The sequence below is a fragment of the Mytilus californianus genome, unplaced genomic scaffold (genome assembly GCF_021869535.1).
Source record: "Mytilus californianus isolate M0D057914Y unplaced genomic scaffold, xbMytCali1.0.p SCAF_8, whole genome shotgun sequence".
In the NCBI taxonomy this organism is placed as follows: domain Eukaryota; kingdom Metazoa; phylum Mollusca; class Bivalvia; order Mytilida; family Mytilidae; genus Mytilus; species Mytilus californianus.
In genome coordinates, this window is record NW_026262734.1 from 46,013,435 (window position 1) to 46,040,042 (window position 26,608).

Below are 26,608 nucleotides of genomic sequence, written 5' to 3' on the forward strand. Positions count from 1 at the left end.
GTATATTCCATGCAGATATGCTGATTTGTTTATATTTATTACAATATTTTTTCAATAATCAGATAAAAAGAAGATAACTGATGCAAATCAATATATTAAATAAGATAGAGAGTTTGTTTGAAATCTTTTCTTTTCTTTTTCATTTCATGTTAAAACATGTTTATATCAATCTTATGATATTTTTGAATTCTAGTTATTGTATCATTTCAACATAGTGATACTATTGAAAGAAAAAAACCATTAAAGCAATATTAATAAAATGCATATTATTTTCAGTTCTATTACTACCAGTTAACAAAATTTGTAAAAATTTTCAAATGTAGATTCAAAGCAACATTAAAATTAAAAAATTACAATGCTATTCCCAACCTTCAAGGGCTAGTTTGAGAAGTCTCATGCATATACCATTGCTTGATCTGTCGTCATAGCCCTGATAATGATTGTTGTGTTTGTCATATGAAACACTTTTGTGATTTTTTTCTCTTTCATAAAAATTATTGTAATTGTCATATGAAGCACTTTGATGATTTTCTCCTTCATATCGGTTTGGAGTTTTGTAGAAGTGATTATGATCTTCTTTACGGGACTGTCGATTCATTGTGTCACGTTGTCTAGGAAATTGATGGTTTTCGACATTCTGTTGACCATTTATTACTCCAAGTAGTGGGTTTAATATATGTTTTAAATTTCTTACATATAGTGGGATACCATTATTATGATTTAATTGGATGCCATCTGTAAAGTGAAATTGTCCGAAATTTTCATGTTCGACAAATTTTAAACCATATTCAGTGCATAGTTCTGAAAGAATGTGGTTACATTTTGTTATTTTTGATTCATAAGTTTTGCTTGAATGTGAGTTTCTGTAAAATCGAGGCAATATAGCATTTATTATGATGTTGCTCCCTGGGACGAGTCTCTGTGTATCTAATATTAGTCTTTCCATATGTTTAGCCACATCTTCAGGTGTACTATCTTCTAGGTCGTTTGATCCGACTTGGAAAGCAATGTTGTCTGCTTTAAACTTCTCTGATAACAGAAATTCACTTGCACCTCGAATGGTTTTATCATGCAATGTAGTAATATTGGTTTTCTTGTATCGGTAATTTCTATTTTTTCGCAAATCTTTCACAACTGATCAGCCTACAATCCATAATTTAATTGGGTGGGTCTCTTCTGGATTATTTTTAACCTGACCTTGGTCATGAGTTTCCGTTACTTGTAAACCATCTTGTCTTGCTTTACTTCCATTGTAATGTGTTCATAACTTTGATTTGTGTTATGTTTGTCACATGTTTGTTTTTTTTCTCTTTTTGTTGATCTTCAGTTGCATTTGTTATTACAGTTGTGCAAAGTTTTTCTACTTTTGTGAGAGTATTTTGAAATTTAAAACGTTTTCAGATTGTTCTTTCTCAAATGCAGGATTTCTATTATTAGAGACACTTTTCTCTATGTTGCTAGTTGCTTTGGCTATATCAATAGAATTTTTGTTTACATGCTCTTCAATATTTGCGAGCCTTGTATTGATTTTACTCAGTTCCATATTTTTGTTTCAAAGTTCCTCCTGCTCCTTAGCCTGTAATATTAGTTTTTCTTCCATTATAATGATTAACGTTGCAAGATGGTCAATTTTTTCACTGTATTGTAAATGACAGTCTTTCAATTTATTTTCCAGTGAATGGAAGGCATTTAAAATGTGTTTATTTTCACTTTCTGTCTTGTCAGAGTTGTTTGTTGGTTTTATTCTTTCATTATTGTTTTTGTCGTTTCCAGGTTGGTTGGAATCGTCAAAGCTCTCCTCTATTTGTTTAGGGATTGTTTTGTCATTTTCTTTATGTTCAGTTTCTATAGGAATGTTTGATCTTTGGAGTTGTTTAATGAAATTGTCAATATTTAACTTGGAGTTATCCTCCTTTATACAGTTATTTATGCATTCTTTTAATTCAAAGAATTCTTTTTCCACCCATTTTTGGCAAGAGTTCCCTTGTACAAGACATCTTTTAGTTGAATAGTAGATAGTTATTGTGATGAGTTTGGTATTTTGATGGAATACTTGCACTGTAGATCTGTAGAGAGACCGGGAGGGGATCTTTTCTTCGAATGGTTGTTCTTCGTCATGTAAATCAATTAGTTTGGATGTTTTGTCATAGTCTGACCATTTCACATTTACGTTTGAGAATTTTCCTAGATCTATATAATATCTCAACAGCAATGCCCTTCGCCAGTACCACACAGATTTTGTACTCAGATCGAAGGTGATTTGTTTGTCATTACACGTGTTTTGAACGTCGCTAGTTTCAGTTTGGGCCATTTTATGTTTAATAGATCTAATGGATTTTTAAATTGGCGAAATATTAGAGAACACTATTATATGTGTGTTTAACCATAGTTAGTTATGATATAAGATTTTCATTGCATAAGAAATCAAGTTTTTTGGTTTACTCAAAGTTTTCCATGGGCGCCGCCATTAACCGGAAGTCATAATTTAGATATACTGTTACGCAACCACGTAGTAGAAGTAAATTATTATCGTTGCGCGATAAACTTCAAAACTATAAATCTTCTATTACGTTAGTTCTTCTTGTTTAACTTAAACTTTAATTATGTCCCAGGGCTTACGTTTCCTATCATGTTTGCCTTGATAAAGGATTGCTGCTCACAAGGAAGCTACTGAACCAAGGGTTCTTACTGGTAAAGTTCAGGTCTCTTCAAAAGTGTTTACCGACACCATCATAATATGGTTGATTGTTATTGCTTCGTATCACGGTGCGAAGCTATTAGTTTTAGTCGATATACACGCCATCTTGAAAATTATTACTAAACAATAATTAGTTCTGATTAGTTACTTATTGATGTGGCTTGGATTCTTTTGCCTTGAATAAGGTACAGAATAGGAAAATATCAGGAAGGGGAGAAGAAATAATATACAGATGGTATGACAGTATGGGTATTCGGGAGAATTTTCAAATATATAAAAAATTGAAGATATGGTATAATTACCCAAATAACAAAATACTCGTCGAAAAGATTTCCTTTTTTTTCTAAACGATTGTGCATGATTTCATTAATAACAATCTAACAGATTCAATCTAATTTGCTTATAGTTCAAAGTTCATTTGTATGAAAATGAAAATGTGAGCATACCCAAGGCGACTAAGACGAACAGACAGACCAAACACAACATACCATGCGCAAAATAATTGCATGGGGGTATACTAGTTTATCCTCTTTATTTCCAAGAAATACCACAGAAGGAAATTTTCGACTACTTTCATAAACAACATTTTAAACGAAAATGCAAATAAAGATGTACAAAACAAGAAACCACTATGTATTGATGTGCATTCAACACGTGTATCTGTAAAAAAAAAGTTTTAAGACGATTGGAAACCTAAAAGTAACTTTATCAAAATTAAGAGGGCTTCAGTCTAGGGAACTATGTTTCTGTTATAAAATGGACTTGATTAAGGCCTTTTATCTGGGGTGAGATATTTATCATTTTGTCCCATTTTGTGTTGCATAAAATGATTTTACCATTTGTTCAGTTGACAGAATTTGTAATATTTGCAAGGCCTCCTTTCCACATTTGTATGTCCATCCTAATAACACGTGAAATAACGTTTCATCCTGGCTTTTTGTACGTGTTCTACGACTAATCTTTCAGTGCTTTTAACTAGTTTCCTTTCGTTTATTAAAGCATTTATTATTAACTTTGTTTTATAGCATACGAAAATAAAAGAATTCATTATGTTTGTTGTGTGAAAAACACTTTGTATGTTTTAGATTAGTTATGTGTTTTGATGGTCCTTTCAATTCAGTTGACAGTTATGACTTTTCAACTCTCTACATAACACTTCCATACAAAATAATCAAAGGTTTTCGTATTAAATTAAATGATTCTTTAAAAAAAGCTGATTGATGTATTTGCTGGATTTTAGATTTTGCCTTTTTCTGTCATGGAAAGCGTAAATATGCTAAATATACTTACTGGAACTGTGATGAGATGATAAAATCTGTATATGTTCTCCTTGACAACATGGATGTATGTGCACCGATTGCGGCACTTTGATAGCAGACTTGATCTTTTTATGTTATGAATAACAGTTTAAGACCAAACTCAATACAAGTCTGCCTTTGTTTTTTTTAATTGATTATTTCAACAACACTTACCGGTACCTTGATGATATATTTGTGTTAAATACTCTTGAATGATCTAATCAAACTGCGAGAATTTACCCAAGGTAACTCACTTTTTATAAATCTAATAAAAAACAACAATAAATGTCCTTTTCTAGATTCGGATATTACAGTTTCACACTGTAAAGTGTCTACTATATTTTCTTACCATATTGTTAATTTTCCCTTTTGAAGAATTATGATCCTTTGCAATCTCCGAAACGGTGGTAACTTCTTCTTTGCTACGCTACGTGATAGTGAAGCAAAACAACGTCACCACTGTTTTGTGTTGGGTTCCTTTGGTCCCGGTTTTCGGTGGTCATATTTCCAAATTTGTTAGTTATGCCCGTGTCTAAAGTCACCTTAAAAATTTCAATGAACGTAATCTGTGTATCACTGGTAGTTATTAAGTCAGGGATTTCGTTACCTCTTACTTAATTCTTTCATAGATACAAAAGTTAAGCTTGAAAATTTGAATGTACTTATAGAAACCTTACAAGAAACGGGATATCACATCTTAGTTTTTATGGTGGTGTTATTTAAAGAGCCTGTTAATTTAGATACAACCCATGTAGACTTACTGATCCTCTGAAAAGACTAATTCCAAAGGTAATCAATTAAACACTGTATCAAGATCTTTGAATATTGTCTGTATCGGTACTAACATCGATTTTGTTATTATAAATCAAAGCATAACATAAAATGTTTTGCTATACAGCTTTGAACACTTGTAATCATACAACCTACAGATACTTATATTTTGGCATTGCACAAGATCATTTTGCCGCAGACCAGACTGTTTATGACGTCTTTACACTTACTCCGTTTGATGTGAACTGATTGATATATTTTCTGGGTAACATGATTTCTTTATTAGTTGTATTTGGCTTTGAACTAGCTTTCAATAACTGCGAGTACTCTTACATCGATACTTTGTGTCTTTTGTCCATTGGTTAGTTGCATTTATGCTTCGTACCGATCTGAGTCAATCCATTTCAAACTGACTTATACAGTTGATATTTTATAGTGTTTCTTTTTATGTTGTAATGTTACACAACTGTCTCAGGTTAGGGTGAAGGTTGGAGCCTGTTAATACGTTTAAACCCGCTGCTTTTTTTATGCACCTGTCCTAAGTCAGGAGCCTGTTGTACAGTGGTTGTCGTTTGTTGGTGTGGTTCATAGGTGTTTCTCGTTTCTCGTTTTTTATAAAGATTAAACCGTTGGTTTTCCTGTTTAAATTGTTTTACACTAGTCATTTTGGGGCTCTTAATAACTTGCTGTTCGGTGTGAGCCAAGGCTACGTGTGGTAGGCCGTACTTTGACCTATAATTGTTAACTTTTTATACATTGTGACTTGGATGGAGAGTTGTCTCATTGGCACTCATACAACATCTTCTTATTTATATTGTCATTATGTTGAGCTATTACACCAGCAAAAGGAGTTTACCGATGTTCAAATCTCATAAATTCATCAAGAAGATACAAATTCAAGTGAAATACAAAAACTGAGGGAATCGCATGAACTCCAAAAAGGAGCAAGACCGGGAGAGTCATCTTTCTTGCTTCGTTTGTATCCTTAATATCAAATTCGCTATGATATATAAGATCCAAACACTCACAGAATTGTGGGATATTGAGTAGCAGGACGTCATCAATATATCTGAAAATGAAATTAAAGAAATTAGCAAAATGCTTTTTCTTTTTGTCTTATAGAATGTTCTGTGTGAATGCTGCTTCTTATGAGTACAAAAACAAGTCGGCCTATAGGAACTTACAATTAGTACCCATTGGAATACTGACTGTCTGTTGGAATATCAATCTGACAAACTCAACAATTATGTGGTCGATCAAAAAGTCCAGCAGTCGGTGTTTTTGTTTTTATTTGAATCAGTGGGGTTCATTGCATCCTCGAAATTTACAGGCGAAATATGTATGAGGGTTTCGTTTCTTGAATTTTTTCAGGATAACTGTTCAATAAAGATTCAGCGTATATTACTTATGAGACTTTTTCTCAAATCTTTTTGCATGAATTTGCTTGTTTAAACATTAAATCGACGATTGATTATACTGATTGTTGTAACAACGCTCTCTCTCTCTCTCTCTCTCTGGACAAACATCACAAGACAATAGATATTTTCCGACCTTACATATGAGGAATCTATGTGATTCATCGGGATTTACTCGTAGTTATGGTTTTATTTTCCTACGTGATGCATAATAAAACTAGAATGTTTAATGAAGCATATTTTACTATTCGGTAAGAAATAAAGATAATCAAATATTAAGTTGTAAATTATGGTACCTTTTATTAGCAAGCCATTTGAAAACCAATTAAACCGTTTTAACTGAGTTGTGTTCCATATAAAGGAGATACAATATATATGCGTTGGTTCGTTAAAAATATACAACGAGCCTGCGTTCGGTGATTTCAAATAACCACTTAATTATCTTGAAAGATGCACAAGAAACAACCATCAATAAAAAAAAAATACATGTAGTGGATTTAAATCATAAATACATAGATAAACAAAAGTGCATGCTATTACCAGTATACTGTACTGAAATTTCCATTTGATGATTGTGAATCTAAAAATTATCCGTAATTTACCAAATAAGGCATATTCGAACTAAATTTTATGTATAACAAGATGTATTTTACTAATTCTCGGAAGAAAAATAATTCGAGCCACATCAAGGTTTATACATTTAAAAAGATGTGTATTAAAACAGATGAAATCGCCCCGTAATTAAAAAAAATTACAAATTAATGTAATCAATTTCTTTTGAAATATCTAAAAAGGTTATTATTTGGTAAATTACGAATACATTTCAGAATCACAATCATTCAATAGAAATGTCAGTACAGTATACTGTAATAGCTTGCAGTTTTTTTTTTTAATGTATATATGAATATGTATCTAAGGCCGGCTTTTAAGGAGAAAATAGAACGCCGAGATTTGAAAAGTGTCAAGTCATGCTTTCTGAAGCCCATTCCTGAAGTAAAACGTACAATGAGCACATCTGAGAATGTGGGCGCTTTGTGAATGTTCACGACAAAAAAGTTGCTGTTCTAGCAGATAAATCCTACACAATATTGTTTTTATATTGAGAAATAATTATTTGGATTGTCTAGCGCAAGATCTTGAAATTTGCAACAAATCTGAGAATGCAACTATTACACGTCTAATATGAAAAAAAAAGATTTTTCCTTTGGTGTTAATATTTAATAGGATAATGAAACGCTCCCGTCTTAATATTGACTACTAAAAGCCTCCTCAACGATTCTTATAAAGAACGATATATATTGAAAGCTCGTCTAGATGTGTTTTCTCTTTTGTTAACAAACCATGGATGAATTAAACTTGAATAATATATATTGTTGATGCAGTCATCAAAGAAATCATCAAAGCAATTCGAATAGAAAAAAAGAAACTTTCATTAAACATGTTAAAGATTAAAGAAAACTTTAAGGTCGTATGACACATTCATTTTACAATCAACTATCTATTTAAAATCTAGTCCTATCCAATAATCGAAAACAATGTATTTATGCAAACTCTCAATCCATCAAACAGTTGGAACTTTAATTTCAAGCGTTTCACTGCAGATTGTAGCGTTACACTGAAGACATGACAAAACCATTTAACGTCAGATTAGGGTGTCTTTTTTGTATAGTTTGGGTTATTTACGTTGCAAATGGTATGTATTCACTAAATAATAATCTTCATTTATTTTTTTATAAATTTTAAAGTATGATAAATTAATCTTTTTTTATTTCATATTAAAATAATATAAATTTGATTGAAAATGATTCCGCATTTACTTATTTTGTATTTGAGCTATTTTATTTGACAATGGTCATGTTGTTATTTTCCGTAACTGTATTGTGTTTCCATTGTCTAGAAATCATAGTGTTTCAATTTCGAACTTATATATCTTTTAGCGTGGACTGATGGTTTAGAAACAAGTAACAGCTTTTCTAAAAAATATTATTCAGAATAATGCCCTGCATCTAAATTGTAATGTGGTAAAAAAAAAGTGGAATAGAGGAAAGGCCAATATTGTATTTTAAGGGTTACAATTTTCTATTTGTGCGTTGTAATTTTAAACCCTTGAAAGAGCTTAATTTCGATATCATTTGTTTTTTTTTGCCTGTACTTATTTCGGTAAACTTTTTTTATGAACCAATTTTTCAGTAGACATGTCAATTTTACTCTCTGTTTGTTTGATTGTGTTTGAGAAAAGTATGATCAATATCTTTCATTTATTGTCCCGATAAACCAACTCACAAACGTTTTAGATCCCAATGAATCTTTATTATACTGGAACTAATTGACCCTATAGTCTACTCAATTGCAAGCAGGTTCCAGTAGTGTATAAAGGTACATAGTTCCTGCGGGAAAATGTTTAAGGAGTAAATCGGTTTTAATTCGGTTCTGATAAAAGTCGACAAATTGGCATGTTATGAAGTAAAGTAAATACATGTGTGACCTTCTGATTGTTACTTTCTGTCTTTATATTGGTCTTCTCTTTAATTATATTTTTAGCTTTGATTCAATCAACCCCTTTTCAACTGGTTTTTACAGTTAGTACATAATCGAAAAGAAAGGATATGGGGTATACATCCATGACACAAAATCAGTACATGCACAGCAAAAAACACAAAAAGTAAAGGAACAGCGCTTTTATTGTTGATGTATGTTGCGCTTTAACACCACTTCCCAGGTTATGGATGTTTTGATAGGCTGCAAACATGGTTAACCCCACCAAGTTCGGAATGTGCCTGATTAAAAATCATGAGCCTGAATTATTGGTTTTCGTTTGTTGCTGTGTATTATACATAAATCAATGACATGCCGTTGGTTTTGTTCTTTGGATTTTTTAGCATTTGTCATGTCGGATCCTTTTAGAGTTTGCAATGTTTTATGAGTTTTTCTCATTGTTAAATACCGTAGAGAGATGTATATTTTCTAACATATATGTCATTTTGTCTCTGGTGGACAGTTACCGCATTGGTAATCATACCACATTTTCTTATTTTCATGTTATAAATATCTGACTGGCTAATTTTCTGGACCATTGCAAAACATATTTACTAAAATTATTGTTTTAAACATTTGCCAGCACTATTCACATGCATCGATCAAAGTTCAACTATATACCATTTGTTGTCAGAACATTATAATACAGACATGTACATGAAGCTGTAATTATTGTTTTCTCAGTTCGTCCCTGTTCATTACCTTAAGGTCTCCTAAATTTGTGTATTTTATTTTGCTATTTAAGGAATTTTGCGTTGATCGCATATTTTTGAAAGTCTTTTTAAAATTATCCACAATTATCTATTTTTTTTTTAAATTTAGGGCTTGAAATATTGTAAAGACAAGTATCCACTGAAAAAATCTGAGTGTTGACCTTGTTTAGCTTTGGCGTTTATTTGGTTGCTGTCTTATTTATGATACCCTACATCTCCTTTTATTTACACAAATAAATCTGGCAACGCTTAAAACATTTTTAAATACATGTACATGTATACCTGCTTTCAAAACACCTTACGGGACTGAAAGAACCATGTCACCGGACAATGACCGACGCCTATATGTTTAAAATACCCCTTCCCGAAAACGTAACCTGTATTATTCGTATTAAGTCTTATTATTTTCCCCTTTAGAAGCTAACCTTAGAAGTAGACCGTTTTGTCATCGGTACTTCAGTGTTCCGTGATGGACGTTTGCGTGATATGAAATTCGACACATGTTTACATCAACTCACCCCGTCTTCTATACTACCCTATAGACCCGGGATAAAAGAAGATTGAAATTAATTGAAAATAAGTCATTTGAAAATACCTGTTTTCACATTTTGTTTTATACTTTTGAATTATATTAGTTAATAGATGCTTATCTTTAATTTTTGTTAACTACAGACTGAGGCATACGCACTCCTTCCTATATATGTGTTTATGAAATAAATTTTTTATGCAACTTTGGAACACATTTCCTTTTTTAAATGGTTATCAAGGATTGCTATGGAAGTTCTATTATCATGGTTATATTAAATTCTTGGTTTTACAAAACAAAGGTGTGATTTTTAAAATTTATTAAGTTGCTTTATATACTATTTTAAATATATTTTAATAAAAATTTCGGAAATGTAAAATCTTCTATACTACCCTATAGACCCGGGATAAAAGAAGATTGAAATTAATTGAAAATAAGTCATTTGAAAATACCTGTTTTCACATTTTGTTTTATACTTTTGAATTATATTAGTTAATAGATACTTATCTTTAATTTTTGTTAACTACAGACAGAGGCATACGCACTCCTTCCTATATATGTGTTTATAAACGTTACAGTTGTAAATGGCTCTGCACAATCACGACAGTGTGTTTCTTGATATTGCGTAACTTAGATTAACCATTTCGGAAATGTAAAATCTTCTATACTACCCTATAGACCCGGGATAATAGAAGATTGAAATTAATTGAAAATAAGTCATTTGAAAATACCTGTTTTCACATTTTGTTTTATACTTTTGAATTATATTAGTTAATAGATACTTATCTTTAATTTTTGTTAACTACAGACAGAGGCATACGCACTCCTTCCTATATATGTGTTTATGAACGTTACATTTGTAAATGGCTCTGCACAATCACGACAGTGTGTTTCTTGATATTGCGTAACTTAGTTTAACCATTTCTAGTACGTGTGCATTTTATACAAAACAAAATATCGATTCAACACTACACTATCAACTTGATTGAACACTTCACTGTCATTTTCATGACCTACTATCATGATGTATGACGTACGTTCACATAAAAATAGATGCACCCTAATATTACCCAATGAGACCTTAAGAAAACCTTTACTTCATACGGAATAAGCTAATAATTACCAATGAGAATCCCTTAATAGATATACCCCATTGTGACGTGTAGCGTATGACTATTAAGACCGGGTCTCATGTGACCCGGTAATTAGATAATAACAGGGAAATTTTACTACCCGATTTGGTGGGCTGAATTATCAAAGATATAATTTATCGACAGATTTAAACAGCAGGCTATAGACATATATCACTTGTAGAGCTAAAGATTCTGTCTAATCTGGAGCTTCTAATTTCAAAGGCCGTACGTTGACCAATAATTGCGTACATCCACAGCATTTGGTCTTAAATGGATAATTGTCTAATTTGAAATCAAACCATATTTTTTAGATTATTATGTCAATAGTCAGCCTTAACATCTTCATGTGTATATATATACACGTCTAAACATGTGACAACTTTATGACAGACATGCTCCATCGGATAACACGTGGTTATACAGGGCTAACACCATAATATATATATAATTCGTCTCAAATTTAGCCCAACAATGTTAGATCTTCAAATTTGCGTTAGCAAAATTTTGTTCTTCCCTCAGCGGGATTCGAACCCTTGCTTTTGTGACATCGTGGCAACACCGCCTGCACCGTGTCTAGCGCCCTGGACCACTCGACCACCTAGGCTACATAAAAATATAGCTTTCGGTTGTCGATTTAATGCCTTTCATCGTCGGCTTTATCTAGGGTTGTAACATAGTACATGATGTATAGTGGCAAGTAGATGGTGTACATTTCCGATCAGCTATTTTGTCTGTCGTAAACGATGATAATGTTAATTACCATGCCGCCACATCAAATTTGTATATTATAAAAATTTGATGTGGCGGCATGGTAATATATGAGGATACCTGTGAATGTGAGAGCTTAGTCCAAATTTCACGACAAATATGATGTTGTTCCAGCAGCTAAAGCATAAAAAAACTTGTTTTGATGTGCAGAATTGTCAAACAAAGATATTGGAATTTACCGCGAGTCTGATAATACTACTGTAACACAATCCTCTTTTACGAGAGAATTTAGAAAATAACGATTTCGGTCTCTTACTTTTTGTTTTAACATAAAAAAACTCCCATCTTAATATTGGATACAAAAACTGCACAAAAATCCTTATAAACAGCGAAATATATAGAAAGCTCGTACAGATGTCATATCAAACTTTCTAATCCTGACTATAAATAACAAAATGACATATTCAAAGCTTGTTTTATAAACATACAATGGATGAGATAAAAATGTCGGAAAGATATTGTGCATGTTGTTATTGATTCACCAAAGAATTCATGAAAGCAATTATAATAAAAAGATAGATATCTGTCTCAAAGATTAATGAAAACTTCTTGATCTTATAACACATTCGTTTTCCAATTAATTATCTTTTTAGAATCTTGTCAATTTCTTAATTACAATGTATTTATGAATATTCTTAATGTAACAATCAGTCGGAATTTTAAATTCGAGAATTTGACTGAAGATTAATGTGGTACATAATTTGAAGACATGACAAGATTAGGGCGTTTTAATACTTTTTTTGATATAGTTTGGTTTTTTACATTGCAGATGGTAAATATTCACTAATGAATGTATTTTCTGTGTTATAGACCCTCCATGTTTCAAGGCGCTCACATAACTCAACTGAACATTACGCGCGACCATTTTCACAATATACGGACTTCATTACGCAAGAACTGCGTAAGTAGGATTAAGTGGTAGACCGACTAAAGTAATAATAATAATAATAATAATAATAATAAAATTCTTTATTTAACGAAGGTAACACATTTAACAATTGCATGTTAATCTTCCATGAGGCCTTCAAAAACTATTAATACAAATAGAAAAGAAAAAAAAAAAAACCAAAATACAAACAAAATAAAATACATAATACTATTATACATAGCAGCTTAAATATTGAATAAGTACATATGCATTCAATAGAAGAAGAAAAAATACATTAAAATCAAGCATCTTCATTCTGTACAGTTTGAAAATAGTTTGAACATTTGATCTTAAATGTATCTAAATTATTTATTTCTTTAATATTATTTGGTAAATTATTCCAAGTAATAAGACCAGAATATTTAAATGTTCTTTTTAAAAATTCAGAATTAGGTCTTGGTACATGAAGAAGTCTTGACGTTGTCGACCTGAGACAATAATTATAAAGATCAGTACAAGCAGTAAATTTAATAGATAGATAATCAGGTGCTAGACCATTCATACATTTAAACATTAACACAGCTTGAAAATATTGTATTCTTGTAAATATAGTCATCCATGCAAGCTTTTTAAACATTAATGTTGATGGAAAATCAAAAGAAACAGATAAAACTAATCTTGCAGCACGTTTTTGGAGCTTATGTATCCTCTCCAGATTACAGTTTGTGGTAAGACCCCATACTGTACAACAGTAGTCAATAATGGGTAATATATAGCTATTGTAAAAAAGAATAAGACCTTTTAACGGTAAATAACGTTTCAACCTTTTTAACAGGTATATTCTGGTTGAAATAGTTTCGCATATTTTATCAATTTGATTTGACCATGATAGATTTTTATCAATATGAATTCCAAGAAGTTTTTCAACTTCAACATTATCTAGAGTGATATTATCTTGTGATAAAACACATAAACATTCATTGCAGCTTTCCAGTTTTCTGTCTGATCCAACAAGCATACATTTTGATTTCTTGCTATTTATCATCATATCATTTTCTTTACACCATTTAATAACATTGTCTAAGTCTTTATTCAAACATATATTTAAATTTACAATAAGTCGATGATACACAAAAACTTTAAGACCCCCATACTTATAGGAAGACCGATTCGAAATATGTGTTCTGTCCTACTAACAATAGATATATTTTCGCAGGTCTTAATTTTAATAACACCTTAATTCATCGTCCGATTTATTTCTGGGGTTTGTGTTGCATATGTTGTAGTTTTCAATGTAGCTCTTTCTAAAAGTGTATGCGCTTGATAATTTATCGAAATGTTTCTGAAATAAGCTTACATGTTTGGGCTAGAATTTGGAAAAATACATTCTATGGGGTCTCGTTAAAGAAGTTAAAGAGTGTCATCATGTCGCTACCAAATTCCGATAACATGTTATGAGAGCCTTTTTGAAGATGAGATAAACCGCATTTTAACGATTTTCTACATTTTCATTTTGTCATTTATCTTTTTACAGGATACCAATACCAAATCGAGTTAAGCACACCAGATTCTGGTCCTGTCTCAATGAAAGACGGTTTCAATTATATAGATCATATCAAATACTTGAATAAGTATGGGCACTCTGGAAATTCCCTCATATTCAAATATAGTTGTGACGGTGCTCGAATATTATTACTAGAAACTACCAGAAAGTCGACAGATCAGGGAATATATGAAATTGTCTTGTATCCAAAATCACCTCCAGAAAAAATTGTTGTGCGTCGTAACAAAGATGGCGTTGTTGAAGACCTTGAAGACAGCAACATTCCAGGACTACTTGAACATATTGAATGTCCTAACTTTCATTCAGTCTGGATAGCATGGGAAAATGGTTTTTTTAGTCTTGGGAAGGGGCTATCTCTTTATGTGAATGAAGTCTACAATTGGACAGATCCGGAGCCTTTTGTCATAACGTCAACCGGAATAATGACGTCACATGGTGCTTCTGGGAAGTGGATAATTTACATTGAAGGTAAATTTGCCAATTGTGTTCGATTTAGTATAATATGTATCTTTTTAAACAGCTTGTTCCATTCGAATAAAATAAAATCCCGGAAAGGATACTATAACACTTGTCTCACGTTTTCTCGTTTTGATATCATTGTTCCAATCCAGAAGCCCCGCCAAGTGCTGTCTCTAATTAAATATCAAAGAATTCTATCAGTCCTTTAAATTATTGGAGTTAATGAAACATCTTTTGTTTTACCTTTCCTTTTTGGCAGAACTTTGGGATTTTACAGGTTGACAAATGGTGTATGTACCTGTCTGTTGTTGAAGACAACATGTAGTCGCTTAGATCACTTCGTATTAACAAAAAATAGGGATGTTTTCTTCCATCATGACTTCACACTTCATGCAGCAGTTTTTGGTATTGCTATCGAAACCGAATTCAAAATTTACGAATTCATGCGGGTTTTGTATATAAAGTCCTGTACCAAGTCAGGAATATGGCAGTTGTTATCACATAGTCCGTTTATATGTATGTTGGCCTTTGTTTTTGTAGCAGTTCAGTGTTTCTGTTGTTCCGTTTTGTTTCCTCTTATAGTTGATTTGTTTCTCTCAGTTTTGGTTTGTGACTCGGATTTGTTTCAGTTAAATCGATTTATGACTATTGAACAGCAGTATACTACTATTGCCTTTATTTAAAGCTTTAAAAAAGTCTTCTTCCAAAATTTTTGACCTTATTTCATAGAATATCAATTTTCAAATCCTTGTTTTATTCCACCCTGTTTTAACGTTTTGAGCCATTTCAAATCAATTTTTCGTCATTTAAATCTTTTATCTATATATCTAAATCAAATATTCAGATCATCAGGAACCGTCAGTTTCTCATTCCAAGATATATTTTAAACAGACTTTGTATATTTTGGAATGTGCTTCAATTATCAACCTATCGAAGCTGAACGCATGCCTTGTTTTTGGATTTTGCCTATATGTACTATATTTTTTCTCTCAAGCAGCAGCTACCGTTTGCATATCAACATAGTAATTGTAATTTTTGACAGTTTTGTGGGTTTTGTAGTAGTGGCTTTGGTTGTTGTTTAAAGTCCGTGAAATGAGAACATGCACAAGAGTAACGTATATATCGAGATTCGTTAACCCCATAAAATGTTGCAAAGGATATGTTACAACTAAGAAATAAGAAGTTGACAGTGGGGAAACTAAAATCATCATGTTTGTCAAAGAGTCTAGCTTGGTGAAGTCCATCTATGCTAATTCAAAGAAAAAGATCAAGACACGAAGCAGACCAATCAGTGATTTCTTTAATAGCAAGTTCACTGGGATATTGGAGATTCTAGTTATATAAACATAAATACTCCTCGTGTTATAGCAGTAAAAATGAAACTTCAACTATCATTAAGGTTTTTCTTATTGTTTGTTGCGGTTTTTTCTTTGCTATTCTTTTCTTTTTCTTTTTCGTTTTCGTGCCAGTAGAGTATTTGCAATCAATCTTTTTAAAAATCAATCACTGGATATGTACCTTCGATCTTTTGTAGAGGCGAATCTGTCATATTCACAACTTACAAGACAAAAGACAACGAAAGACTGCACAGAATGAATAGTCTTTAGTCTACATGGTCTATAGTCGAAGATCGTGTGTTGAAATTATTTTTGTGTTGTAGGATAAATGTCCCATTAACTTATATATGGCGTTTCATTTTATTCCTATTTGTAATTACAAAGTGGTCAAATAAGTTAGAAATGAAGTGTTAAAAATGTATTGATTTGTATCTAATATTCGGATTTTTTATGTTTAACATGTGTTAAACTTACTTATTTAATTTCAGCACCGTTTCCTGGAAAATTTGGAACATGCGGTATGTTCGATACACGAGCAATGATGATAATTTTGGGAGAGTACACATTGATCAATGAACAACGTTGTGGACATATATGCTCGAATAGAGAAAACTGTATGGGGTTCAATTATAATATCGTCAGCAAATCTTGTGCCCTTGTTTCATCAGGAGAGGTAATACACACAGCTAGTGTTCCTCATTGGGTTTTCTACACACGTGGCCTACCTGTACAAAGTGCAGGCCTATATTTGGCTTGCCACTAATGTATATTCTAGTTTTATTGTATTGGTGGGTTTCTGTAACCTATTTTTCATATTCTTATACCCAATGTTCCAGATATATAAAACACGTTTGTTTCTGGTAGTCTGATGACTACTGTAACATGACAGAAAGCTGATAACAACCTGAGCGAGAATTAAGTAACTGAAGAAGTTCGAATGTATATAGACATGCATTTTCATTGAAAAATATTTTATTTTTATTACTTATTTCTTCATTTCTATTGCATGAGTGTTCATTTGTATTCTATTAAATGTTTCCAATTTCCTTATAATGAAATTTGGATTTATTTCAGTTAATTATTTCTGACTAAATGTGAAAAAAAATTGACATAATTTGTCAAACGGACAGAATGTAATCATTAAAATATTTACATCTCACTACATACAAAGAACAATTTCCATGAACAAAAACCTGCATTGCTTACACCCAATTCATTTGAACTTTGGTGGATAGTTGTCTCATTGGCAATCATACCACATCTTCTTATTTTTATATTATATCTTGGAATGAAGACCACCAAAATTATCAGGTTAAGAAGATCCCTCGATATTAGTTGTCAACTAAAATCCTGACTAGTAATGCCTTAAATATTACATTGTTTACTATTGAGTTGAAATATCTGTTTCAATAAGACCTATTTAATGTCTCCGCCATACGAACCGTTGGAAAAAAACAACAAAGGACTTAATGATGCAACAACACTTCGAAAAGGTACCAATCATTTCTCAATTGTTGGATTTCCCCTTTGGTATCCGATAGACTAAACACAGTTGTCGAGTTCAGAGGTTGGACTTTAACCCATTTAATGATAAAATTGGAGGTTTTATTTTGTACCTGAACAACACTGAACCTGAGTTGTTTTCTATATAAAGGAGATACAATATATCTGCGTTGGTTCGTTAAAAGCATACAACGAGCCCATGGTCGATGATTTTAAAAAAAACACCTAATTATCTTGAAAGATGAACAAGAAACAACCATCAATAAAAAAGTATACATGCAGTGGGTTTAAATCATAAATACATAGAAAAACAGAATTGCATGCTATCTCAGTATACTGTACTGTAATTTCCATTATAAATACATAGAAAAACAAAACTGAATGCTATTTCAGTATATTGTACTGTAATTTCCATTTGATGATTGTGAATCTAGACCATGGATGAATTAAACTTGTGTAATAATTACTAGTATATGAGCTACGTCGGATAGAAATCAAACTTATGCTAATGAATATGAATACATCTCAACTTATTTCGGGCTGAAAAATCTCTATACAAAGTCTGTAACTTTTTGATAATTGAGTTGATATTAGAACCCTACAAAACAGACCAAAAATCATCTTTTACTTTGTATTTGAAGGTTCCAAAATCAATCAAAGTCTTATACATATACATATATACGTTCAATTGCATAAGGTCGATGTCTATCCGACACAGGTAATATATTGTTCATGTCATGTTGTCATCAAAGATTTCATCAAAGTAATTCGAATAAAAATAAAGAAACTTGCATTAAAGATTAATGAAAACTTTAAGGTCGTATGACAGATTCGTTTTACAATCAACTATCTATTTAAAATCTAGTCCTATCCAATTTATTGAAAACAATGTATTTATGCAAACTTTCAATGCATCAATCAGTTGGAACTTTAATTTCAAGCGTTTCACTGCAGATTGTAGCGTTACACTGAAGACATGACAAAACCATTTAACGTCAGATTAGGGAGTCTTGTTGGTATAGTTTGGGTTATTTACGTTGCAAATGGTATGTATTCACTAAATAATAATCTTCATTTATTTATTTTATAAATTTTAAAGTATGATACATTAAACTTTTGGATTTCATATCAAAATGATATAATAATGATTTATATTTTTTTAATTAATCAATTTTTTTGCACCTTTGCTGTTAACAATTTACTCAATCTACAGCTTCAATTAAGTATCCCTTTAAATTAGTTATTGAATATCTAGGGAAAGATATTCAATAAAGTATATCTATAAAGTAAGTTATATTAATACAGATCAATACATTAGAACAATTCTACATAATTTTTGTTTTTTACCGGAATACGGTACGTTTCTTAACCTATACTGTATATGATTTTTTATTAAAGCTTCACTGAACCGCGAAATTGATGATGTTTTGATCTTTGATAATGATAGCATGACTTTTCAGCCGACAATAGAATTTTGAACTTAAAACATTTTGTTTTGTTTACAACACTGAATTATATAAGAAGTCTTGGATGATGAGGTAAAAATGTTTTTTTCACACATTATTTTTAACAGTAAATGTTAATTTCTATGATAAAGCCGAAGATCGAAAGTTGATCGAAAGTACACGTGGTCTTCAAATTATACATGTATGCAGTAACGTTGCATTGTGTTGTGTATTCTGCTCGCTCTCCTGCTCATTATAATTTTTCATTGTGAACAGGAATAAACATATTTAATAACAATATTAAGTCAGTGTAGCTGTAATAAATTATAAAAGAGTAAAATTGCGAATTTCAGTTAATGCACACCAATTGACTGGACACATGTGCAGTCATGTATTAATGAGATCACAGCTAAGACTTGTATCTAATAATTGTCATTTTATTTAAAGGAATTCGAAATATTCCCTTGTTTTAAGTATTATTTTCTTGTTTTGTTTGCTTCTGATTTTATTTATGTTAATAATGTCCCAGATTTCATTTTTGAAGATTTTGAAGATATCAATGTCAGACATATAATATGCTTTATAGATGGAAAAAAAATTTATAGTTAATAGATAGTTCATATCGAAATAAGCTTCATCATCAATTTTATAGCCGGTTACTAAACTTTCAAGACTAAGTATATGCTTATCAATTTTTAAAAATGCTAATAGCTGGTCAACTTTATGCCAATTATGAACATTATATGAACAGGAAAAAAAGAAGTGTTTATAATCATCATGTTGCTAACAATGGAAGCACAAACCACTTGGTACTATTTTCCATTTATAAAGTAATTCATTACAGGCTAATATATAATGTATTATTTTCCATTTAAACATTTTAAATTTGTTGTTTTCAAGGTAGTTAAAAATAAAGTTAAATGTGGACTTCAATTTTGTAGTCATTTTTTTATGAAGAATTCTTTCCCACATTAAAACTCCTGTCGGTTTATCATGTGTAAATTGACTTTGCAAGAAAGTATATACTTCTTTGTTACTCATATCTGGTGAAATTTCATGTTTTAGTAGTATATTTAACTTCACTGATGTTTTTATATTGACAACAGTTTTGTAAGAGCTTTCTTGTTTTAAAATATTTTGCCAGTGCTTTGGTATAGCTTTTTTAACTAATGAAAATTCTCTAATCCAATCTTGTTTATTCGTTAAATGTTTTAGTACAGTTTCTGATGAGATGTTTCCGTTTTCATCTAATATATTATTGATGTACAAAATATTACTATTAATCCAGTTTTGAAAGAACAGACATTTCCCATTTTCTTTTATAAGATGATTTCCCCATATAAGTTGTTTTCTAACCTGAAGAAAGTTTCGTGGTATGATTGTTTGACCTCCTTTTATTTCTACCCATGTTTTAATTAATTGTTTATAGAATTCAGGTAAGATTTATAATCTATTTTATTAAGCAAATTAACATTTGTTAAATTCATTCTGAATAAAAGAAAATCTTTCCCAAATTTATCAAGGTAAAATCTTGGAATAATTTTCCAGTTATCATTTTCCTTTTTTATTAGTTTTAAAACAAATCTGATTTGTAATGATTTTAGATAGCAGTCTAAATCAATCATTTGTAATCATCCCTCAAGATATGGTTTACATAATATAGTACGTTTAACTTAATCTTTTTTTCCACTCCATATAAAATTATATATTAAATTCTTGAACTTTTGCTTTATTTCCTGTGTTATTATCATACTTGATGCAATGTATGTTAGGTTTGGTAAAATTAAAGACTTAACTACAGTTATCTTTCCTATTAATGTTAAGTTTCGTTTGTTCCATCCTTGAATTAATTTTTCACATTTGTCTATTTGCTTTTCTGTATTTGATTTATGACATTCTTGATAATTGTATCCAAAATATATTCCAAGACTTTTAATGTGGTCTTGTTTCCAGTGTATATTTTCAAATCTATTTTTTGAATGTTTAAGTTTCCCAAGCCACAAACCTTCTGTTTTATTTCTATTCAATTTAAGTCCAGAAAGGCTTCCAAAAGTTTCAATAATGTTAAGCGCTATACTTATTTCTTTGCGTGTTTTTAAAAACAATTGAGTATCGTCTGCCAATTGACATATTTTTAGCGAGCAAGATTTTCCATCTAATTTGATTTCAAATCCTTTTAGTTCGTTATTTTCCCTTAATTTAATTGCCATTATTTCAACAGATAAAACGAAAATTAATGAGGGTAACGGACACCCTTGTCTAATCCCACGGAATGTATTGAAGGGGGCAGACACCCATCCATTATTTAAAATACACCCTTTTATATCCGTATACATAGTTTCAACCCATTTAATGAATTCCTTTTTAAAACCAAATTTTTTTAAAGATTCAAACATAAAACACCACTCCAGTGAGTCGAAAGCTTTAGTAAAGTCTAAAAATAAAATTGCACCATCTACTTTAAATTTTTCAGAATAATCAATGATGTCTTGGATTTGTCTAATATTAAATCCTATGTATCTGTTTTTTATGTAACCTTTTTGATCAGAGTGAATGATTTTTGGAAGTACTGATTTTAATCTTTGCGCTAAGGCATAGGCTAATAATTTAACATCATAATTAAATAATGTGATAGGTCTATAGTTATCAAGTGAGAGTGGATCATTTTTTTTTATACAAAAGAGATATAGCTCCAATTTTTTGGGAGTTGGTTAATTCACCTTTTTTAAAGCAATAATTGAAAACGGGTACAATCAAATCTTTAATTTGTTCCCAGAATTTTCTATAAAACTCAACATTTAGTCCGTCCAAACCTGGGGCTTTGTTCAGTTTCATTTTAAATATAGCCTCTGTGCATTCACTTATAGTAATTTTTCCTTCACATGTATTGCTTTCATTTTCATTAATTTTTTTACATTCTTTGATAGTTTCAAAGTACTTTCTTACCTCTTCTGTGTCAGGTTTTGTTGAAGTATATAATTTAGTATAATAATTAACTTCTAGATTTATTATTTTGTTTTGGTCATATGTTACCTGTTTATTTTCATCATACAGTTGAGTTATAGTTTTTTTTACTTTGCCTTGTTTTTTCTAGGCCAAGAAAAAAGGATGTGTTTTTCTCCCCTTCTTCTAGCCATTTCACACGTGATCTTATTTGATTTCCTTTAATTTTTTCATTATATAAGCTTGCTAATTGTTTTTCTATGTTTTCTTTTAGGTTAATTTTCCTCTCATGTGTATTGCTGTCACAATCAATATCAGCAGATAATGTTTTTAATGTGTTTTCTAAAATTTCAATATTATCTTTTTTAATATTTGCTTTTAATCTACAGTATTGAATGGTATAATCCCTTACCTCAACTTTAAAATTATCCCATAAAATATCTAGGTTTAGAGATGTTTCTGCTTTTGTTTTATATGTATTAATCAACTTTGAAATAATTTTTAGATACTGTTTATCATCTAGGATGCTACTGTTTAATTTCCAGTAACCTCGCCCTTTTGAGTTTCTATTTATGTTGATTTTTAATGAAACGGCGTAATGATCAGTGTGTTGTAGAACTATTGGTCTTATATAGCAATTATCTATCGTATATCGGGTTTTTTTTCGCGTCGGGTTTTTTTTTCGCGATTTGATGACAAAATGGGCCGGTTAAATTTTCACTGTGTATAATTTGCGCTGAATGGAAAAATTCACGCGAAAAAATCACCGTATTGAATTGTTGTAAACAACATAAACTTGATTGACTGACAGAGAATCGATAACAAATAAATACGAGTACTTTAAACTTAAATACACGTAATGTTTGGGTTATGACAACACTCAATTGATCGGCGCTAATTACAGTAACGTTTTTGGACATTGATTGCTGTGTTGTCACAATAGGATGACATGTATGATTAGTCAATTTAATTATTAGGAAAACAGAGATCTTAATTAATGATGCACACTTTTGTGATCTGCCGAAACACAAAAGACTGATTTTAAAGATATTGTAATTTCACTTTTAGTGTGAAATGAGTTTGCATATCATTTTCGTGTCAACTCGACAATTAACAGTATAATATATGAAAAATTTAGACAGCGAAAAATCAAGAAATCTGCAGGGACATTTACGCGGGGTCAAATTTTCGCGTTTCTTTAGGTGCCGCTAACAAAGCGAAAATTAAACACACGCGAAAAAAACCCGATATACGGTATTTTTCTGAAAATTTAGGGCTTGAAATATTGTAAAGACATGTATCCATTGAAGAAACCTGAGTGCTTGCCTTGTTTAGCTTTGGCGTTTATTTGGTTACTGTCTTATTTATGATACCCTACATCTCCTTTTATTTACACAAATAAATCTGGCAACGCTTTAAATATTTTTACATACATCTATACCTGCTTTAAGACACCTCACGGGACTGAAAAAAACAAGCCACTGGACCTGTACCATCGCCTATATGTTTAAAATATTCCTTCTCGAAAAAAATTCATGTATTAATCGTATTAAGTCTTATTATTTCCCCTTTGGAAGCTAAACTTAGAGGAAGACCGTTTTGTCATCAGAACTTACTGTTCCGTAATGGACGCTGGCGTGATAAGAAATTAAACACATGTTTACATCAATCCACCCCTCTTCTATACTATTCTATAGACCCGGGATAAATAAACGTTAAAATTAATCGAAAATAAGTCATTTGAAAATACCTGTTTTCATATTTTTTTTTATACTTTTGAATTATATCAGTTAGTAGATACTTATATTTAATTTTTGTCCACTTCAGACAGAATCATACGCTGTCCTTCCTATATATATTTTTATCAACGTAACATCTGTAAATGGCTCTGAAAAATCACGATAGTGTGATTCTTGATATAGCGTAACTTAGTTAAATCACTACGTGTGCATTTTATGCAAAACAAAATCGCTAATGTTTCAGCTATTTATAGATAGCTGTGTAATATTATTATCCTGTATAACGATACGCATGAGTGCTAACTGTAACTTTGATGATGCTTTGTAACTCCGGAACTGATCTTTAATACACTAAAAAGTTCATTATGAATACGAAAGTTTAAATAATATTTATAATTATCTGATGCAAACATAAACGAATAATAAAGACAGAACAAAACTCAATTAATTTAAATAACTTTTGCGTTTGACCATGCCATGCTTCCGTCATTAAAATATCGATTCAACACTTCACTATCAACTTGATTGAACACTTGACTATAATTTTCATGACCTTATATCATGATTTTTTTCTGGCCTTTCTTACGGATACGCTCACATATAATAGATGCACCCCAATATTACCCAATCAGACGTTAAGAAAGCCTTAACTTCATACGGTATAAGCTAATATTTACCAATTAGAATCCTTTAACAGATTAACCCCATTATGACGTGCCGCGTATGACTATTTAGACCGTGTCTCATGTGTCCTGGTAACTAGATAACAACAGGGAAATTTTACTATACGGTTTGGTGGGATGAATTATCAAACATATTATTTATCGACCTATTTTACCAGCATGGTTTAGACAGATATCACTAGTAGAGATGAAATTCCTGGGGCATCTTATTTCAAAGGCCGAACGTTGACAAATAGTTGCGTACATCTACAGCATTTGGTTTAGTGGAAAATTGTTTAAGTTGAAATCAAACCATATTTTTTAAGATTTTTATGTCAATAGTCATCCTTAACATCTTCATGTGATCAATCGCAGCCAACAACATTTACTAGTAGTTATGATTTAGTTTTCGGAGGTGATGCACAATAAAACAAACATGTTTATTGTTTTTAACTTTTCACTAAGAAATAAAGATGGCCGAATATTTAATGGCATATTATGGTTATTGTTTAATAGTTTATAACAATTTAAAAACTAATAAAACCGTTTTAATAACTAACTTTGTTGTGTAATATGTTTCCGTTCTGGCTGTCTGTCGTCATCTTTTCTCGAACTCCACATTATGCACGAAAGCTGTTTCATAAACAGTTATTTTTGCGATTGTTTTTGCTGCCAAATGTTTTTTAGAAAAACTTTCAAGATCTTTTTCTTCCAAAATATATGTGAAATTAACAATTGTACAAATATTGTTTTTAGAACAGATATCAATACCGCAATGATTTGCGAAAGGAATACGTCAATCATTTTTGTCGTCTTTAACTTTAAACCAGGTTAAGATGCATTCTGCAGATTTAATTGGATTAACAATGATTTATTACAAACGTCCTTATAACGAGGTCATTATACATATATATTTGTGTGTTTTCTACACACACCCCTCTCAACTGATTATGAATTAATACAATGTGTGAAAGCTTAAATGTCACTTAAGAAATGTATAGATCGATCAAGTAAAGAAACATACATGCTGGTAAAGGGAGAAAAGCATTTTATTTTAGTGCTTAATACTGAAAAGTAGTTCACTTAAGGATTCGGAAAGGTATTCCAAACTATTATGAAATATTCTATGATCACAAGGGTTTCTTATCCTTTGAGGAAATCTCTGAATGTGGGTGCTTTGTCCAATCTTCACGGCACATATGTTGCTGTTCCAGCAGCTAAAGCATAAAAAAACATTGTTCTGATGAGCAGAATTGTTAACCAAAGATATTGGAATTTCCAGAGAGTCTGATAATACCACTGTAACAAAATCATCTTTTACGATAGGAGAGACTTTAAAAAATAACGATTTCGGTCTCTTTGACTTTTGTTTTAATATAAAAAAAAGAACATTGAAAAGCTCCCATCTTAATATTTGATACAAATACTGCACAAAAACCCTTATAAACAGCGAAGTATATAGAAAGCTCGTATAGATGTCATATTAAACTTTCTATAATCCTGACTATAAAAAACAAAATGACATATTCAAAGTTTGTTTTGTAAACAAACCATAGATGAGTTAAAGTTTTCGGAAAGATATTGTGCATGGTGTTATTGATTCACCGAAGAATTCATGAAAGCATTTATAATAAAAGATAGACATCTGTCTCAAAGATTAATGAAAACTTTTTGATCGTATGACAAATTCGTTTTCCAATTAATTATCTATCTAGAATCTTGTCAATTTCTTGATTACAATGTATTGATGAATATTCTTAATGTATTAATCAGTTGAATTCTTAAATTCGAGAATTCGACTGAAGATACATGTGATACATAATTTGAAGAGATGACAAAACTTTAAAATCAGATAAGGGTGTTAAGTATTTTTGGTATAGTTGGGTTATATACATTGCAGACTAATGAATGTATTTTCTGTGTTACAGATCATCCATGTTTCAAAGTGCTTACATAACTCAACTGAACATTACGCGCGACCATATACACAATATACGCGGACCTCATTACGCAAGAACTGCGTCAGTAGGATTGAGTGGTAGACCGACTACCACAATCGATGATATACAAATATTTGAGACCCCCATACTTTTAGGAAGATCGATTCGAAATATATGTTCTGTCTTATTAAAAATAGACATATTTTCGCAGGTCTTAATCTTACTAGCACCTAAATTCATCGTCCAATGTATTTCTGTAATTTGTGTTGCATATGTTGTAGTTTTAAGTGT

At 31.0% G+C, this 26,608-nt stretch overlaps 1 long non-coding RNA gene across 2 annotated transcripts in view; it reads left to right on the plus strand.

Moving 5' to 3' along the window:
• The first annotated feature begins 7,836 nt into the window (after positions 1 to 7,836).
• The window catches only part of LOC127711138 (uncharacterized), a 94,234-nt gene continuing 75,462 nt past the window's right edge, over positions 7,837 to 26,608 (plus strand). The window contains exon 1 of one of the 2 annotated variants that reach the window (XR_007986510.1): positions 7,837 to 7,875. This is a non-coding gene — a long non-coding RNA (uncharacterized LOC127711138). Of the gene's footprint in view, positions 7,876 to 18,597; positions 18,635 to 26,608 lie in introns of those variants that run through there. The other variant, XR_007986511.1, reaches the window with a different exon arrangement.